The sequence below is a fragment of the Ranitomeya imitator genome, chromosome 1 (genome assembly GCF_032444005.1).
Source record: "Ranitomeya imitator isolate aRanImi1 chromosome 1, aRanImi1.pri, whole genome shotgun sequence".
Lineage (NCBI taxonomy): Eukaryota > Metazoa > Chordata > Amphibia > Anura > Dendrobatidae > Ranitomeya > Ranitomeya imitator.
In genome coordinates this window covers 1,019,350,453-1,019,365,957 of record NC_091282.1, presented here as the reverse complement: position 1 = coordinate 1,019,365,957, position 15,505 = coordinate 1,019,350,453, and the positions used below count along the sequence as shown (strand labels likewise).

The 15,505-nt window shown below is 44.9% G+C and overlaps 1 protein-coding gene across 9 annotated transcripts in view; it reads right to left on the bottom strand.

Moving 5' to 3' along the window:
* IL15 (interleukin 15) overlaps positions 1-13,396 on the bottom strand; it is a 138,999-nt gene extending 125,603 nt beyond the window's left edge. For 3 of the 9 annotated variants that reach the window (XM_069743987.1, XM_069743995.1, XM_069743996.1), the window contains exon 1: positions 13,212-13,391. The gene's annotated coding sequence lies outside the window, so the exon portion shown is untranslated. Of the gene's footprint in view, positions 1-13,156 lie in introns of all 9 variants that reach the window. The other 6 variants (XM_069743988.1, XM_069743997.1, XM_069743993.1 and 3 more) reach the window with 5 other exon arrangements.
* Between the last annotated feature and the right edge of the window lie 2,109 nt (positions 13,397-15,505).

The window sequence follows — 15,505 nt, the reverse complement described above, 5'->3', positions numbered from 1 at the left end:
TCGCATCTCTGCTTTCCAGAATCCCAGAGTGTCTGTCAGCCATATCCTCCTTCTTCAACTCTCGCTTCCTAAAACTCAATGTAGACAAAACCGAACTCATCATCTTTCCCCCATCTCACGTATCCCTGCTACCTGATCTATCCATTATGGTAAACGGCATCACGCTCTCTCCCGCACCTGAAATTCGCTGCCTCGGGGTAACTCTCGACTCTGCCCTGACCTTAAAACCGCACGTCCAAACACTTACCACCTGCTGTCACCTCCAGCTCAAAAATATTGCCAGAATCCATCCTTTCCTCAGCCCATAATCTACTAAAACTCGCATGCCCTCATCATCTCCCGCCTCGATTACTGCAACACCCTCCACAATAAATGACATCACACTTTCCCCCGTACCGGAAGTCCGCTGCCTCGGAATAACACTTGACTCTGCCCTGTCCTTCAAACTGCACATCCAAGCTCCAAGCTCTTTCCACTTCCTATCGCCTCCAGCTCAAAAATAATTCCAGAAACCGTCCTTTCCTCAGCCCATAATCTACTAAGACTCTTGTTCATGCCCTCATCATCTCACGCCTCGATTACTGCAACACCCTCCTCTGTGGCCTCCCCGCTATTCCCTTACACCACTCCAATCTCCACACATCTATATCAGTTCCCTGAGGGGTCTAGTTTCCAAAATGGTGTCACTTGTGGGGAATTCTCACTTTTTAGACACATCAGAGGCTCTCCAAACATGACATGGCATCCAGAAATTGTTCCAGCAAGTTTTACATTCAAAAAGTCAAATGGCGATCTTTCCTTTCCGAGCTCTGCCGTGCGCCCAAACAGTGTTTTGTTTTTCTCCCCCATATGGACACAAATTCTGGTGTCCATTTTTTCCTGTTACCCAAAATAAAATAAAAATTACCTATACTCGAGTATAAGCCGACCCGGGTATAAGCCGACCCCCTAATTTTGCCACAAAAAACTGGGAAAACTTAATGACTCGAGTATAAGCCTAGGGTGGGAAATGCAGCAGCTACCGGTAAATGTTAAAAGTAAAAATAGATACCAATAAAAGTAAAAATTAATTGAGACATAGGTTAAGTGTTTTTGAATATCCATACTGAATCAGGAGCCCCATATAATGCTCCATAAAGTTTATGATGGCCCCATAAGATGCTCCATAGACACATTTGCCCAATATAATGCTGCACAAATGATGATTATGGCCCCATAAGATGTTCCATAAAGATATTTGCCCCATATAGTTCTGCACAAACGTCATGGCCCCATAAGATGCCCCATACAGACACTTGCCCCATATAGCACTGCACAAACGTTATGGCCCCACAAGATGCTCCATACAGACACTTGCCCCATATAGTGTTGCACAAATTTTATGGCCCCCATATAGACACTTGCCCCATATAGTGCTGCACAAACGTTATGGCCCCATAAGATGCTCCATACAGACACTGTGCTGTTGCTGCGATAAAAAAAAAAAAAAAAATCACATACTCACCTCTCCATCGCTCAGGCCCCCGGCACTTTCAATATTCACCTGCTCCTCGTTCCTGCGCCGCTCCATCTTCAGCATCTTCTGCCCTGACGTTCAGGCAGAGGGCAATGCACTAACCACGTCACCACGCCCTTTGACCTGAGCGTCACTGCAGAAGACGCTGAAGACGGAGTGGCGCCGGAACGTGGAGCAGGTGAATATCGCGCAGCGCTCCCTTGCCCATTATACTCACCTGCTCCTGGCGCTGTGCATTCCCTGCGCCGCAGCTTCTTCCTGTACTGAGCGGTCACCGTTACCATTCATTACAGTAATGAATATGCGGCTCCACCCCTATGGGAGGTGGAGCATTTATTCATTACTGTAATGAGCGGTACCATGTGACCGCTCAGTACAGGAAGAAGCTGCTGGCGTCGGGGAAGCCAGGGACCGAGCCAGGAGCAGGTGAGTACAATTAGACAGCCCCAGCTCCCCCTCCCCTGCCGACCCCTGGGTATGACTCGAGTATAAGCAGAGAGGGGGACTTTCAGCCAAAAAAAATGGGCTGAAAATCTCGGCTTATACTCTAGTATCTACGGTAGATCTGAAGTCAGTTTTTTGTGAAAAAAGTTTTGTTTTTTTTCAAAACATTCCTGTGAAGCAGCTGAAGGGTTAATAAGCTTCTTGAATGTGGTTTTGAGTACCTTGAGGGGTACAGTTTTTAGAATTGTTTCACTATGGGTATCTTCTTTCATACAGAGCCCTCAAAGTCACTTCAAATGTGAAATAGTCCCTAAACAAAATGGTTTTGTAAATTTTGCTGGAAAAATTTAAAACAACACTGGTCAAATTTAACCCTTATAACTTCCTAACAAAAAAATATTGGTTCCAAAATTGTGCTGATGTAAAGTAGACATGTGGTAAATGTTATTAACTATTTTGTGTGACAACTCTGACTTAAGTTTAAAAAAACTGACCGTCACATACAAACATAGACTAAGTGTGAACAGGTGCTGAACCTAGAGTCACCAACTCATATACAGTCAAATAAATAAGGCAGCACACTGCAGCGCTAAAACGCCTGGACCTGGTATACAAGAGATGCCCTAATGTGGCTACCAGGTACACATGAATTGGCCAATTTATGCGCTAAACGCTCTCATTTTTTCATATTTTTAGTGCAGTAATGCAGTTCAATTTTCATGTTTCATGTTTGCATGTTTTAGCGCAGCAGTGTACTGCCTTATTTATTTAACTCTGACTTAAGGGCATGAAAATTCAAAATTTGAAAATTGTGAAATTTTTCAAAGTTTCGCCAAATTTCTCTTTTTTCACAAATAAATGCAAGTCATACAGAAGAAATTTTACCACAATCATGAAGTACGTCACGAAACAACAGTCTCAGAATCACCGGGATCTGTTGAAGAGTTACAGAGTTATAACCTCATAAAGTGACAGTGGTCAGAATTGCAAAAAATATAGTTCTTATGATAACGGTATTTCTCTGAGCCCATGACGACACAACGGAGAGAGAGGGGATCCGCCCACCAAGGACAGGAAACCTACAGATAAAAAGGCGGTACCTCTCTCCCGCATCAGTTTTTTACTAGAGAATGATGGGAGACTAAGGAATAGAGTCTTGACTTTAGCATTACTTGAAACTTAATTGAGATACCGCGTGACTACTTAGATAATTGGTGTAGGGCACTATATTAATGTGCACACCCATAAGTGAAAGGAGGGAATGTACGGGTGCCATCATGGGCTCAGAGAAATACCGTTATCAGTAAGAACTATATTTTTCTCTGATGCCCATGACAGCACCACGGAGAGAATTGCAGAGATTGTACATTTAGGGAGGGACCACCGCTTCCAGAACCCTTTTAACAAAGGCAAGGTCCGAAGAGGAGATAAGGTCCAATCTATAGTGCTAATAGAATGTAGATGGTGAAGACCAGGTAGCAGCTCTGCATATCTGATCGATTGAGGCTCCGGCTCAAGACCCCCGAACATAATGTCCTGTACTGATCTTTTTGGGTGAGGGTCCGCCAGCCCCATAGTGCTCCTAACCGCTTTAATGAGGCTGTCCGTGACTTCCAGAGGAAAACAGCTGTGACCCTTAGAGGAAGAGGAAGATGATGAAGAGGAAGAGTTAGATGTATCCAAGTCCAAATCTTCGCTATCCGTAATACTGGATACTGGACTCAGGAGACGGGGACCTGTGTCTGGTCTTCCTTCGCTTTTTACCCCGCTTTAGGGATCTAAAAGTATCTTCTATCTGATTTTTTATCAGGGTTTTGAGGTCTGCTGCGAACCTGGGAAGCCCTTCGGATACTGTCTGTTGTACACACGCACTACAAAGCCTCTTCTCCCAAGTAGTAGGAAGATCCTCTCTACAAAGGGTGCAAATCCTATGCTTAGATTTGTCTAAGCTTTTTTTCCCCTAAAGTAAGAAGAGACAAATATATATACAGGTCCTTCTCAAAAAATTAGCATATAGTGTTAAATTTCATTATTTACCATAATCTAATGATTACAATTAAACTTTCATATATTATAGATTCATTATCCACCAACTGAAATTTGTCAGGTCTTTTATTGTTTTAATACTGATGATTTTGGCATACAACTCCTGATAACCCAAAAAACCTGTCTCAATAAATTAGCATATTTCACCCATCCAATCAAATAAAAGTGTTTTTTAATAACAAACAAAAAAACCAACAAATAATAATGTTCAGTTATGCACTCAATACTTGGTCGGGAATCCTTTGGCAGAAATGACTGCTTCAATGCGGCGTGGCATGGAGGCAATCAGCCTGTGACACTGCTGAGATGTTATGGAGGCCCAGGATGCTTCAATAGCGGCCTTAAGCTCATCCAGAGTGTTGGGTCTTGCGTCTCTCAACTTTCTCTTCACAATATCCCACAGACTCTCTATGGGGTTCAGGTCAGGAGAGTTGGCAGGCCAATTGAGCACAGTAATACCATGGTCAGTAAACCATTTACCAGTGGTTTTGGCACTGTGAGCAGGTGCCAGGTCGTGCTGAAAAATGAAATCTTCATCTCCATAAAGCATTTCAGCCGATGGAAGCATGAAGTGCTCCAAAATCTCCTGATAGCTAGCTGCATTGACCCTGCCCTTGATGAAACACAGTGGACCAACACCAGCAGCTGACATGGCACCCCACACCATCACTGACTGTGGGTACTTGACACTGGACTTCAGGCATTTTGGCATTTCCTTCTCCCCAGTCTTCCTCCAGACTCTGGCACCTTGATTTCCGAATGACATGCAAAATTTGCTTTCATCAGAAAAAAGTACTTGGGACCACTTAGCAACAGTCCAGTGCTGCTTCTCTGTAGCTCAAAAGTGGCTTTACCTGGGGAATGCGGCACCTGTAGCCCATTTCCTGCACACGCCTGTGCACGGTGGCTCTGGATGTTTCCACACCAGACTCAGTCCACTGCTTCCTCAGGTTCCCCAAGGTCTGGAATCGGTCCTTCTCCACAATCTTCCTCAGGGTCCGGTCTCCTCTTCTCGTTGTACAGCGTTTTCTGCCACATTGTTTCCTTCCAACAGACTTACCATTGAGGTGCCTTGATACAGAAAAAGCAATAGTGTGCAAAAAACACACCATATATATACCCCCTGGCTCAAGACAGAATCAGCTGTGGAGGATATCCACTAATAAAACATAACTTTTAATATTAAATGCTAAAAACTGCACATCCAACAGGACACAAACGAAAAAAAAACATACAAAGTGCTCAGGTGAACCAGTGCTCAATAAAAAAGAATGGTTGGATCTCACCCAAGCTGCCGGACACTGTATACTTCCGTACGACACAGTAGAGATCCAATTAGATGAGGAGGGGCAGGGCTGAAGTAGTATGTCTACCCTGTAACCCCTCTGTAACTCCTGTCCTGACAAGGACAGGCCCCAAATGGACCTTGCTCTAAGGGACCAGCCCACCCAATATGTGTAAAGGCAGAGTCCCAAAACCTCTTGAAACGTAGAATCTTCCTCCCTACGCGTTTCAACTCCGGTCATGGAGAATCATCAGGGGAGTCATATGGAAAAAAGTGCCAACGGGCACAGAGATGTAAGTCCGTCTAAATTGTGGGGCCTGCAGTGGCTAGGTAACCCACGCTGGAGATGACCGTCTGTGTCCACAGTCTCTGGTAGAGTACCAACCAGAGACTGTGGACACAGACGGTCATCTCCAGCGTGGGTTACCTAGCCACTGCAGGCCCCACAATTTAGACAGACTTACATCTCTGTGCCCGTTGGCACTTTTTTCCATATGACTCCCCTGATGATTCTCCATGACCGGAGTTGAAACGCGTAGGGAGGAAGATTCTACGTTTCAAGAGGTTTTGGGACTCTGCCTTTACACATATTGGGTGGGCTGGTCCCTTAGAGCAAGGTCCATTTGGGGCCTGTCCTTGTCAGGACAGGAGTTACAGAGGGGTTACAGGGTAGACATACTACTTCAGCCCTGCCCCTCCTCATCTAATTGGATCTCTACTGTGTCGTACGGAAGTATACAGTGTCCGGCAGCTTGGGTGAGATCCAACCATTCTTTTTTATTGAGCACTGGTTCACCTGAGCACTTTGTATGTTTTTTTTCGTTTGTGTCCTGTTGGATGTGCAGTTTTTAGCATTTAATATTAAAAGTTATGTTTTATTAGTGGATATCCTCCACAGCTGATTCTGCCTTGATACAGCACTCTGGGAACAGCCTATTTGTTGAGAAATTTCTTTCTGGGTCTTACCCTCTTGCTTGAGGGTGTCAATGATGGCCTTCTTGACATCTGTCAGGTCGCTAGTCTTACCCATGATGGGGGTTTTGAGTAATGAACCAGGCAGGGAGTTTATAAAAGCCTCAGGTATCTTTTGCATGTGTTTAGAGTTAATTAGTTGATTCAGAAGATTAGGGTAATAGGTCGTTTAGAGAACCTTTTCTTGATATGCTAATTTATTGAGACAGGTTTTTTGGGTTATCAGGAGTTGTATGCCAAAATCATCAGTATTAAAACAATAAAAGACCTGACAAATTTCAGTTGGTGGATAATGAATCTATAATATATGAAAGTTTAATTGTAATCATTACATTATGGTAAATAATGAAATTTAACACTATATGCTAATTTTTTGAGAAGGACCTGTATATCCTTCGTATCACTGACTTTCACGGAGATCACTTACCACCTTATGGACACATAAATACCGGTTCGGGATGATCTGCGTCTGTCATTAGCTTATCCCTTGTGCCGGACGCCGTACTGGACTCCTTGCTATGCAGAGACCCTGAGCGTCCTTTACCGGTGACACCCTGGTGTCCTTTTTGCGGCCGTCACTTTTGCTGCTGCGGCGGTCGTGGTTATCTAGATAGGGGTGATGCTTCTAGGTCGCTCATGTTAGGGGAACGCCGGTTAAGCTCCATGGAAGGGCCGACATGGCCCAAAATGGCGCCGCGTGCCACGCACAGGTATGCTGAATCCCGGAATCCCGGGTTTCTCAGACAGCAGACTGATGCTTAGGAGTGAGAGACGCGCTGCTCCCCACATCAACAGAGGGACCCCCCATGGATGCTGCTGCGGTTTCTTACCTGGAGAGGTGGCCTCAAACTCCATGCCACCTCCTCTCACGCACCCTAGAGGCCTACTAGCGCCAGTGGTGGCTCCTCGGGTCACCACACCAGCCGAGGCAGGGGGACCCCCGCTGCCTGAATCAGACCGATTGGCTCTGGACTCCCACGACGTTCGTCCTCTGTAGGCAAGGACTTCTATAGGTCTCCCATCAAGGACAGGAAACCAACTGATGCGGGAGAGAGATACCGCCTTTTTATCTGTAGGTTTCCTGTCCTTGGTGGGCGGATCCCCTCTATCTATGGTGCCGTCATGGGCATCAGAGAAAATTGGCCTTGTCATTAAGCTTCCATCCACTTTCAGGAGTAAAGGGGTTAAGGTTGAGTTTCCACAATTTTTTGTTTTTGGTGACTTTTGGAAGCAAGGTTTGTTTCATTGAGCAAAAAAGGTAGCATGTTACAGTTCTAGCAAAATGGACAGGATGTATAGAAATCTCATGCCCACTGTTTTTTTATGCTGAGTAAATTGACCTGCGAGGTGTGTTTTAAATACACAATATGTCCGTTTGTCTTGCGGGTATGTCAAGTTTTATGTCACGTTTCTACTGCACAAATGCACTAAAACCGCATGTAATCCGCATATGACTATCAAAGTGTTGTTAAAGTCAAATGCCAGAAAATAACCAAAACAAAGCAGCTTTATTTGAAACATTACATACCAAAGAGACAAAAAAAAAATGAAGTACAAATTAGATAAAAGCACATGTAAAAAAAATGTTACCTACTAGATGCACAAAATCTGAAAAATAAAAAAACTTATTAAATCAGCATGGGAATTTAGCCTAAAACGTAGCATTTTGTTCACACAAGAAAACAGACAAAAAATGTATTAAAAACACAAAGTTGAACAAGCCGTAGTAGTCACATTAAAAGAAACCGTTTGCGTCAGCTATTACTATGGGCATACAGATAACAGAAATGTTAATGCAGTCTTACCTGTATGCCTCTTAGTTGCTGTCTAGATGTGGAGAAATAAACTTCTATTTCTTTATGCTAATGATTTCTTCCAGGCGTTTGGGCCTGCGGTGCCTGGAATAAATCCCTGCATCCTCTCATTATATCACCCGTGCACGCGTCATCCTACTTACTTGAGACATGCAGTTGTGGTGCCTGAATCCTGTGCATGAGCCCTGCACTTGCTCGACCATCTGTACCTCTCCGTTTTTTCTATGGTCTGTGTATTCAGCGTTCTTGTGCGTAGGTACACAGGAATGCTGAATATACTAACCACAGAGAGAAGGAAGAGGTACAAATTGTTGAGTGAGTGCAGGACTCATGCGCGGGACTGTGAATTCTAAGTAAATATGACCACGAGTCAACATGTCCATCATAGCATATCCGCAAGTACCAGTAGGGGAATTTGCAAATCCATACAAAATATCACAAAAGGAAGCTGGGTGTATCAAGATTTTGGAGTTTGTTAAGCTTTAGGATTTTTATTTATTTATTTATTTTAAGGCTACGCTCTCACTATGAGTTTTTGGTGAGTTTTTATGCTGCAAATTTTTGAAAAGATGCAAGTATCCCATTTTACTTATAAGGTGCAGAAAATCTGCAACATCAAAAACTCACCAAAAACTCATCGTGGGAATGTAGACTTAAATTATATTAAAAAATACTGTGCTTTACAGCTACAGTAATTTTGACTTCTCCTTTGACCTCTAAAGAAGCTCCTCAATATAACTGCAGTTTATTATCTGCAACAGAAACTGAAAACAAATGAGCGCCGCAGATCAATTTCTTATCCACACGGCATTGCGACGTAGTGATGAGAAATAGGAGTTGTCTTCAGCTTTGCTGCTGCTCTAGGCTAGGTCAACACAGCGACTTTAGCCGCAAAACAAATCAGGTATTGCTTGCCGCAGTACCCCCATGGGTGGCATTGCAAGCCCATTGACTTGTAATGTCTGTGATGTAGTAGCAAGACCTAGCAAACTTTGCCGGTGTGACTTGTGTCACTGTAAAAGTCACTGTGTAGCTGGAGAAAAATCACTAATAATTTGGGAATTACGCATCCTATACAGTCTGGTTAACTATTGGTAGACCTCCTAGTAAATGAAAACACCAGGCTGGTCCTCATATGACTGTGCAATGATGTTTTAGAACAAGAAGGGGGGTGGCTATAGAGAAGGCAGACATTGATTATTGGAAAGAGAAGGAGATCCAGCTCAACGAAATAGTGAAAAATCCATAGTTTATTTCACTTAAAATATAGTGAAAGGACAAAACATCAGCATACAAAAAATATTTTAAAACCAAGGTCAACGCGTTTCCGGTGACTAAGCACCCTTAGTCACCGGAAACGCGTTGACCTTGGTTTTAAAATATTTTTTTGTATGCTGATGTTTTGTCCTTTCACTATATTTTAAGTGAAATAAACTATGGATTTTTCACTATTTCGTTGAGCTGGATCTCCTTCTCTTTCCTGTTCGTCTACGCCCTGACACAGCGGTTCCGTGTTTCGAGCTCTTGGGAATGTCGGTATGGTGAGCTGGATTTTGTTTTTTCCAGACATTGATTATTACCATCTCTGCCTTCCTGATATATACACAGTACTGAACACGCACTGTATATACAGTTGCCACATACTGGGAGAGAGCAGGAGCTGTTGACTCTTAGCAGACCCAGATCTGCTCTGCAGCGTGGGCTCCCGCGCAATTTTCTCCGCCAGAGTGGGAAAGCCAGTGACTGAGGGCAGATATTAGCACAGAGAGGGACCATAGTTATTGTCCCCAGCCTCCCCAGAAAAGTCGCCTATTCTGGCACTTAGCCACTCTCTTCCCCCTCCCGAGTAGCGGTGGGATAAGGGCTAATAAGGGGTTAATGTCACCTTGCTAATGTACGGTGACATTAAGCCTGGTTAATAATGGAGAGATGTCAATAAGACACCTATCCATTATTAATCCAATAGTAATAAAGGGTTAAAAAACCACACACACATTATGAATAAAGTATTTTAATGAAATAAATACACATGGGGTTTTAAGATCTTTATTGTACTCAATCCAACTGACGACCCATGTCATCTGAAAAAAAGGGAAAATAAGAAAGCAACAATATCCCATACCTGTCTGCCGTACAGTCATGTCCCACGATGTAATTCCATCTGAAGGCGTTAAATAATTTTACAACCAGATGCCTGCTAATGCAGCTGCCCCTGGCTGTAAAAACTGGGTAATGAATGGAATGCAGGTGAACGTAGCTTCATAGACTTGCGGTGCTGTGCCCCCTGGTGGCATAAACTCATATGAACTCTTGCGTGAGAAAATATTCAGAAAAATTCCCACGCTACAGTTCAAATGAGTTTATGCCACCAGGGGGCGCATCACCGCAAGTCTAGGAAGCTACCTCCCCCTGCATTCCATTCATTCCCCAGTTTTTACAGCCAGGGGCAGCTGCATTAGCGGGCTCCTGGTTGTAAAATTATTTAACTTCTTCAGATGGATTTACATCGTGGGACACGACTGTACGGTGGACAGGTATAGGATATTATTGCTTTCTTATTTTCCCCTTTTTTCAGATGACAAGGGTCGTCAGTTGGATTGAGACTACAATAAAGATCTTAAAACCCCATGTGTATTTATTTAATTAAAATACTTTATTCATAATGTGTTTTTTTAACCCTTTATTACTACTGAATTAATAATGGATAGGTGTCTTATTGACATCTCTCCATTATTAACCAGGCTTAATGTCACCTTACATTAGCAAGGTGACGTTAACCCTTTATTACCCCATATCCCACTGCTACTCGGGAGTGGGAAGAGAGTAGCTTAGTGCCAGAATAGGCGCATCTTACAGATGTGCCTTTTCTGCGGTGGCTGGGGGCAGATGTTTTTATCCAGGGGGGCAGGGGGCCCAATAACCATGGTCCCTCTCTATGCTATTAATATCTGCACTCAGTCACTGGCTTTCCAACTCTGGAGGAGAAAATTGCGTGGGAGCCCACGCCAGTTTTTTCCGTGATTTAATCCTATATTTTAACACCTAGAGCTCCCAAATTTTACACACAGACACTTCTTACATTATTAGTGAATATGTAAAAATATAAGGGATATGAAGTGGTTTACTGTATGTAAACCATGTCTCATATCCTGTTGTGTTTGATAAGGAGCTAGCAAAAGCCGGCAATTGAATTACCGACTTTTCTGCTATCTAGCTCTGTATTAAATTATCAATGACATATCTACCTATACTATGTGTAGACATTTATTTTATGTATTCTATTCTAACCTGTCAGTGTGATTTTACTGTACCCCGCAATGAATTACCAGCTTTTCTATAGAACACCGGTGCGTATTTCTCGCAAGACACATGCATGGTCCGTGTGTGATCCGTATTTTTCTCGCCCCCATAGACTTTCATTGGCGGATTTTTGGAGGAATACGCTGACAAACGCAGCATGCTGTGATTTTCTCAGCCCATAAAATACAGCTGAGAAATATACGGCAGATAGGAGCTGCCCCATAAAGAAACATTGGTCCGTGTGCAATGCGTAGTTGTTGCGCCTCTCATACGTCCGTATTCCTCTCTATTGTGATCCCGGCCTTACTGGGGCTACTATGATAGTACAGGTTAGGCTGGGGTCACACTTGCAAGTGCAATGCAAGAAGCTCGCACGAGTCTCAAGCATCAATACCCGGCACTCGGGACCAGAGTGTTCAGCTGCATAGAAATACATGCAGCCGCACACTCCGATGCTGAGTGCCGGCGGCAGTGCCGGGTATTGATGCTTGAGACTCGTGCGAGTTTCTCGCATTGCACTCGCAAGTGTGACCCCAGCCTTACAGGGGAAATCAGCAATAATGAGAAATGTTATTTAAGTGTCTTTTGACATTATGGGCGGGGCGGGGTCACAATGTGTGAAATATGTGAAAAAAAATAATAGTTTCTAAAGACTTGTGCACATTGCTGTATTTTCGGTCGGAGTGTGATCCGATAAAACATGGACCAATGTTATGCTGTAGGGCCGTGCACATGTTACATTTTTCCCACAGACCACACCAGTCCAGGGATAATAATTGCTGCATGCCCAAGTTGAATCAGATATTCAGATGGCCCTTGGCCATGCAAGTCAACGAAGAAAGCATTGGACTGCACTCATATGACATCAGACTGACGGAATGGAGAAGATGACGACATTTTATTCCCCATCCGAGAGAATGGGATCACGCTGTGCTCATACACAGAATCGGCCCAATTCTCTTGGAGGAGAGATTATCTGCTGGTGTGCAACTGCCCTTGGCTCTGTGCACACGTTGAGGATTGGTGTGCGGATTTTTCCGCACTGTTTTTGCAAAATCCTCGGGTAAACCGCACTGCAGATTTACAGCGGTTTTTGTGCGGATTTCACCTGTGGATTCCTATTGAGGAGCAGGTGTGAACTGCTGTGGAATCCGCACAAAGAACTGACATGCTGCGGAAAAAACAATGCAGCGTTTCCGCGTTTTTTTTTCTGCAGCATGTGCACTACGGATTTTGTTTTCCATAGGTTTACATGGTACTGTACAACATATGGAAAACAGCTGCGGATCCGCAGCAAAATCCGCAACGTGCGCACATAGCCTTACTCTGCTCTCAAATTAAAAAAAAAAAAACGATGTCCGACAATTGAGAAGGGGAAATCAATATAAAATGCAATTCAAAGATTGCAAAAGAAAATGTGAAAAAACAGGCACGAGTTTCCCTCTTTCCTTCCTTTATACATTTACACCACGTCAGCCAAAAAAATCTGAATCTAAAAACGTCACAAACATTAGGCCCTTACATATCACAGAGGGAAAAGGCAACAATTATATATAAAAAATAATAAAAACAGTGTGTCTGGTCATGAATGGGGAATGTGGGCCGGTCATGCACTGGTTAAACAACTATGAACTGTTTGTCCCTGCGTAACTACAACACTACAGATACACATGGGAGCAATGGTGTCGGGGAAGCAGAGGACTACTACCCTCACCGGAGTCAGGGAGGGCGGACTACTGGTGACATTACACCACAGACCTGCAGCAGTCAGCGCCTCACCTCACACACAGGACAACGCGCAGCCGCCAGCCGCACAGTCTGCACAGAAACTTACGGCTACATTTCTCCGGCGCGGAAAGCTCAGGAACGTCTGCCAGTGACTGCAATCCGCATGGAGCGTCCGCAGCGGCAGTGGGATCCCAGCTGTCAGCTTCCTACCTCATGGTCAGCAGGTAGCGCCGTCCTGCATGAGAGCAGCAGCAGAAGCCATGGAGCGTCTGGGAGACTTCCCGCCCCCTCCATACACAAGTCTGTGCCGTGCCCAGAAGTGCAAGCAGTCGGCCCAGTCCAGCCTTTCAGTTCCTGTGGTGCATGGTGCCGTCCTCTGCCCTCTGTGTGCTGCGTTTTCTCCTGCATTTCTGTCACGTTTTCTCACATGGAGCTCTCTAGAAGGCCACGGTCACACTATCAGTATTTGCTCAATATTTTACCTCAGTATCTGTAAGCCAAAACCAGGAGTGGAACAATCAGAGGAAAAGTATAATAGTAACCTGTCACCACTTCTGTATTTATCACCCACTGCTGATTTTGGCTTACAAATACTGATAGTGTGACCGTAGCCTTAGGCTAGGTTCACATTGCGTTCATTGACTACGTTAAACACATGACGTTACACCGCGGCATAACGCAGTGTAACGTAGTCCGTTAACGCCGCCATTGAATGCAATGGCGAACGCATCGCTAGCGCACGCCCATAGTGGGCGTGCGCTAGCGATGTGCCGTCATTTGAGTGCGGGCTGCAGCGTTTCCGGGTCCGTCACTGCTAGCGCAGATGGAGCTAGCAGATGCTCCATCTGCACTAGCGTGATGTAGCGCAGGCACTTGCGCTAGCAGCAGCCCGTTAGCGTATGTGCTGAACGGACTGCACTAACGCAGTGTGAACCCAGCCTTAGGCTCAGCTTGCACATACATTAAGCAATTTTTTTTTTTTTTGCAGATAATATGTACAGTATAGTTTCTATAAAGTTCTGTCTTCCCTCAGTCCCCCATTTTTGGCTCTTGGAAAAAGTCAACATTTTGGGTTTTTTTTGGTCTGTTCTTGACATGTCAAGCATCTGAGGAAAAGCTCCATAAATAACATCATACCCTGAGCATGGCGTGTGTGGAGAAAACCACCACTACCAGAAATATCACATGAAGAGAGCAGAAACCGACCTGTGGCAACGCACTGATAATGTCACTGTAGATTCTAGGTGACATCAGCTAACAATGTTTTTGGGAGAAAAGAGAAAAAAATGCCAGGAAAAAAAAATCACACAAGAAAATGTTTTTCATTTCAAAAGTTAGGAAAAAATGTGAATACGAGCCCTACTATAGGAGAGTCACCTCAGGCTCCGGGTTATCTCCCCTGTCCACCTCCTGCCCTGCACAAGATAACCATTCAGGTTGTCCTCCTTTGGGGACATTTTTTTTTCTTAAAGAGGTGGTCAGAAACTAATATTGCTTTTCAACCTAAATGTCTATTTATTTTAATAATTGTTTTTCTAATATGGTTTAATTTAAAAGTCCCTACTCTTTACTCTCATAACTAACCGCTCTTTTTTGGTTATAACCTATTTCTGTTTTGAGGATGCATCTTTTGAGAACCCCAAGTGTAGTGACCCAGTCGAGAGTGTGTCCTTTCCTTTAACCGCTTTACCCCCAAGCAGGGCCGTATTTGCCACTAGGCACTTGAGGGCACGTGCCTAGGGCGGCGGGATGTGGGGGGGCGCCCTTGAGCTAGGTTTTTTCTTTTTTTTTTTTTTATAAAACTCCGGGGTCAAGTTTCCGCCCCCCCTCCTCCCTCCCTCCTGCGCGGTGAGAGGTAAGTATGACAGGGAAAAAAAGTGGGGAGCCCTGCACACAGGGGAGAAGGATGGGGAGCCGTGCACACAGGGGAGAAGGATGGGGAGCCGTTCACACAAGGGAGAAGGATGGGGAGCCGTGCACACAAGGGAGAAGGATGGGGAGCCGTGCACACAAGGGAGAAGGATGGGGAGCCGTGCACACAGGGGAGAAGGATGGGGAGCCGTGCACACAAGGGAGAAGGATGGGGTGCCATGCACACAGGGGAGAAGGATGGGGAGCCGTGCACACAGGGGAGAAGGATGGGGAGCCGTGCACACAAGGGAGAAGGATGGGGAGCCGTGCACACAGGGGAGAAGGATGGGGAGCCGTGCACACAAGGGAGAAGGATGGGGAGCCGTGCACACAAGGGAGAAGGATGGGGTGCCATGCACACAGGGGAGAAGGATGGGGAGCCGTGCACACAGGGGAGAAGGATGGGGAGCCGTGCACACAGGGGAGAAGGATGGGGAGCCATGCACACAGGGGAGAAGGATGGGGAGCCATGCACACAGGGGAGAAGGA